The sequence below is a fragment of the Marmota monax genome, unplaced genomic scaffold, assembly GCF_021218885.2.
Source record: "Marmota monax isolate L192 unplaced genomic scaffold, Marmota_monax_Labrador192_F-V1.1 WCK01_AAM20220418_F8-fsc01028, whole genome shotgun sequence".
Lineage (NCBI taxonomy): Eukaryota > Metazoa > Chordata > Mammalia > Rodentia > Sciuridae > Marmota > Marmota monax.
This window is the reverse complement of record NW_026693517.1, coordinates 27,846-32,491: the sequence shown is the minus strand read 5'-3', so window position 1 is coordinate 32,491 and position 4,646 is coordinate 27,846. Positions and strand designations below refer to the sequence as shown.

The following is a 4,646-nucleotide window of genomic DNA, read 5'->3' as shown; positions in this document are numbered from 1 at the left end:
CTGGCTCTGAGGGGCTTCTGTTGCAGAAGTCTCAGGTCCGGCCCTAACCCTGCGCTGGCCAATTGCCACAGCGGTCTGTCAGGCAGTCTCAGCCGCCAGGTCAGCAGCCTTGACTCTAGTCCCAGGACAACGGTTCATGGCAGAATGCCCTACAGGTAGGGGTAGAGATGGGGTTCGCCTGGAGTCCTTCAGCACTAACCACCAGATTCGCCTGGCCCCAGAGGCCCCTCCCAGGGACAGAGCCCCTGCACCCACCTGCTGTGTCTGCCTCCCAGGAACACCTGCTCTCCTGGGCTGTTGCCACTATTGTTCTAACCCTCTGTGTTGCCACCGACGCCTGTGTCGTCTCAGGTGTGCGTGTTGTTTCTGTGCATCCATATGTGACCATGTGTACCCGTGTGCCTGTGTGTGTATTTGTGTGTGTGCACACATGCATGTGTGTGTGGACAGTGGGATAAGATGGGAAAGCGGGGTCCAGCTGCGGATAGCAGTGGGCTGACACGAGCTCCACTTTGATCCTGCCTTTGACTGCTAAGCGTGGAGAAGAAGGGAGTGATCACACGGTGCAATTTCTGATAGGCCCGGCAGGTCTTGTCAGCCGCATCCCAGCGATGACAGCCTGGAGCATGCACATTACTGCCAAGGTGACTTCATGCCAAACACGCAGCTCCACAGCTCCCTGTGAATCTGACAAACCTCTCCGTGCAGATTTTTTTTATGCAGGAAACAGCAGCAGGGAGTCAGGAGGGTTTTTCCCTTTTCAGTCTGCCTGGCAGGGGCCAAGGCATATTTAAGGTGTTTCTTGCTGACGCCCAGAAGCCGCTCACCCTGGGCAGGGTGGTCTGGGTGCACCACCTACTGCCTCTGGCTGGCAGGGTGATAGGTTGGGGAGGGCAGTAGGTGAGGGGCGAGTGGCCCACCCAGGAAGAGCCGAGTCTCCAGGTTTTCTGGAGTGAGCAGAAAGGATGGGGGAGCCCTGGGGGAGAGGCGGGAGCCTGGCCAGGTGCTCCAGACAGCTGTGTGGGCCATGATGCCCTGTGATGGTCAGCCTCTGCAGAGTCTGGCCTGTGGACCCGTCGTCAGCTATGAAAGTCTAGGGAAACCAACCCAGAGCTACTGGTTAGCGTGACTTTGGCTGCTGCTTACAAAACCCAAAGATCAGTGACCATGATAGCAATGTCTACATAAGAAATATTTCTATAACAATAGATGTTTCTTTTAAATTAAGTGAGACAACAAAAGGTGCCCACATCCGGTGAGGGAGCAGACGGAGGTCTCCAGCGGGGCCCATGGAGTGTGGCCCCCGGGATTTCAGGAAGGTGTTTGTATTCTCCCTTCTCCTCTGTCCTTACTCATGTGCTCAACACGTGGATGGCCTGAATTTCTCATAGGCCTCTGATGTTGTCAATAACAAAATAGAATAAGATTTCTGTTCTCTGAGAACAGCAGAATGAAGTTAAAACAGCGACCACTGACCCAGTATTTGCTATGGTTCCTCCCACGTGGCTGGTCCCCTGCAAGGGAGAGCAAACCTCTTCAAAGCAATAAAGATATTATGCACTAAATGGCTGTTTTACTGAGATCTGGTCTTTGGACAACACATCAGCTCTGAGTGGTGACCTTGACTCTGCTATTCTTTTCCAGGTCAAAAAGGAGATTCTGGTGATATGGGACCCCCTGGCCCTAACGGAGAGCCAGGTATGGCATAGCGGCCTGAGGATTTTTTTTTTTTTTATTATTTCTATTTGTTCTACTTAATTGTACACGACAGCAGAATGCATTCCAATTCATTGTACACACGTGGAGCGCAACATTTCAATTCTCGGGTTGTACATGGTGTAAAGATGCACCACTTGTGGAATCATACATGTACCTAGGGTGATGACGTCCACCTCATTGCACCATCTTTCCTACCCTCATGACCCCTCCCCGCCTCCCCTTTGCCCAGTCCAGAGCAGCCCAAGGATTTTTAATAAAATGTCTTAAAATCGTACTTTAACACTGTGAAGCGTGAGTGACACCGCGGGGGCTGGGAGGCAGGGCATCCATGACACTGGGAGGTGGTTGCTCACTAGTCCCTCTGGTGGAAGTTTCCAGCGTCCCTCACCTGATGTCTCGGTGCCCTTCCTGGGCCTGCCGTCCCTCTGACCCCTGCATGGCGAGGCTCAGGCCTGCCCGCCCCACAGCTTGTGCTCCTGGGTTTCCATCTCTCTCGGGGTGCTCCAGGATCTCCCCCTCAGAGGTGCACACCCTAATGCCCCAGGCACCCCAGCAGCGGTCCCCAGTGTCCTCACCTTGGGGGCCACCAGGGACGTCTAGGCAAGCTCAGGGGCACGTCATCCAGCCCTGTGGAGTGCCTGCTGGAGCTTCCTGCCCATTCTCTGTCCCCCCAGAGCCACATGGCTCTGCCGCAGCCCCTCTCCCTGCCTGGGCTACATCCCGGCAGGCCGCTGTGCGTGGCCTCCCTCTCAGCTCACACGTGAGGTGGAGAGGACAGCAGGATGCAGCTTGGGCTGCGTGCGGCCAGGGTTCCCCACCACCTGGAAGGCTGAGGAGGGCTGATGCTTACTGCTGCTGCTTCACATGGGTGCTTTTCCATCTGTGCTGGGTCCTGTCCCCTCCTGCCCCATGGCAGCTGGCTCTTCCTCTCTGTGAAGCCCCCTCCCCCATTTACACCTTGGCCTTCTGTGTGGAGCAGGAGGGTCCTGAAGGCCTCCCGCCAGCCTCCTGCTCCTGGTCCCTAGCTTCTCCCCATCCAGGCCTCTGGAGATGCCTCACCTGGGGCTTCTGTGTCCCCTCCCATCTGCCCCACCATCCTGCGGAGATGCCTGGGTCCCTCCGAGGGACATAGACCGTGCCTCTGGCTGCCCTCCTTCCAGGTGCCGTGTGGCAGTCCTGGGCTCTGCCGGCTCCCTTCCTCCTTCCCCCCATGCCCTGGTGTCTGCACTGCCACCCTCAGCCTCCCTGGGGAGGCCATGCCCCTCCTCCTCCTGCCCAGCGGCTTCTGCCTTCCCCTGCTGCCAGGCGACACTTGCAAACCTGGTCTTGCCTTTAGGACATCATCGTCACGGCCTCGAAGGCCTGCCTGGTGTCTGCCGAGGAACGATCATATTGGGGGTGGGGTGCGCCCCTCTTCTGAACCCAGCGCCTGCTCAGTGGCTTGATTCCTGCAGGTATCCCCTGTGAGTGCAGCCAGCTGAGAAAGGCCATTGGAGAGATGGACAACCAGGTCGCGCAGCTGACCACGGAGTTAAAATTCATAAAAAATGGTATGTTGGGCCCCGGCTTCCCTTCCCCCAGCCCCGGGGGCAGAGCCCCGGCCGCCTGCGGCTCCAGGTGTGGTCTGGGGTCCCCGTGAGCCTGAGGCCTGTTGATGGGAATGCAGTGCTCACTTTCCAGCCCTGCCCTCCCCTGCAGCTGTCGCCGGTGTGCGGGAGCCGGACAGCAAGCTCTACCTGCTGGTGAAGGAGGAGAAGCGGTACGCCGACGCCCAGCTGGCCTGCCAGGGCCGGGGCGGCACGCTGAGCATGCCCAGGGACGAGGCCGCCAACGGCCTCACGGCCGCCTACCTGGCCCAGGCGGGCCTGGCCCGCGTCTTCATCGGCATCAACGACCTGGAGAGAGAGGGGGCCTTCGTGTACTCGGACCGGTCCCCCATGCAGACCTTCAACAAGTGGCGCAGCGGGGAGCCCAACAACGCCTATGACGAGGAGGACTGCGTGGAGATGGTGGCCTCGGGGGCTGGAACGACGTGGCCTGCCACACCACCATGTACTTCATGTGCGAGTTCGACAAGGAGAACGTGTGAGCGCCCGCCAGGCCTGCCCGGTCCTGCTGCCCGGTCAGCAGGCAGTTCCCATGGATGGTGCCCCCAGCCAGCGTCCTCCGGTGTGGGAGGGACTCTTGGGACAGCATGCTCCCCCCCTCACCCCAGGAATGCAGGGGCTCCTGGCTGTGGGGCATCTGAACCTCAGAGAACGCAGTGAGCTGAACAGGAGAGCCGTGTCCTGGGGGCTCCCTGCTGTGCCGCAGATCACACGTTCACTGTGGAGGGCGCTCGGAAGGCTCTTGCCTTGGTCCAATAGTAAAGGCCGCCCTTCACTATCACAGTAGGTAGGTGCCGACGAGGGCGTGGGTCTGGAATGACCTAGGCCTCTTCATTCCTGTGTGGAAGGGAGCCCGCTTCCAGGGGCCCGGGTTTCCATGGTTAGACTAAAATGTAGGTCCCTTTGCACTTGTTATCCAAGTAGAAGCCACTTGCTTTGCTTCAAACCCAGATTTCAGGAAGATAAGAATAAATTCTGAAGCTTTGCCATGGCCCTGTGGTGTCATCTTGTCCTCTTACCTCCAATACTGTATCAGTTATGTATTGCTGTATCACAAGCTGTCCCCAATCTTGGTGGCCCCAGGCAGAAACATTTAATCCTTGGGTGTGTCTGGACCAGGGAGTTGTGCAGGGCCTTGCTGGGGCCTCTGCTTCAGGGTCTCCCACCTGTTAGAAGTAAACCCATGAGGTTCTGGCAGAGCTCACTGAGTCCTCGTCACTCACACCAAGGACCGAGGGAGTCATAGGACCGAGGGCCGCTGGGCGGAGGCATCCTCGTTCCTCGAGAGGCTGCTCCACATGACCAGCTTCATCAGGGCAG

General features: G+C 58.2%; 1 pseudogene; it reads left to right on the top strand.

The window, feature by feature from the left end:
- The first annotated feature begins 1,625 nt into the window (after positions 1-1,625).
- LOC124102263 (collectin-11-like) lies at positions 1,626-3,951 on the top strand (annotated as a pseudogene).
- The last annotated feature ends 695 nt before the right edge of the window (positions 3,952-4,646 follow it).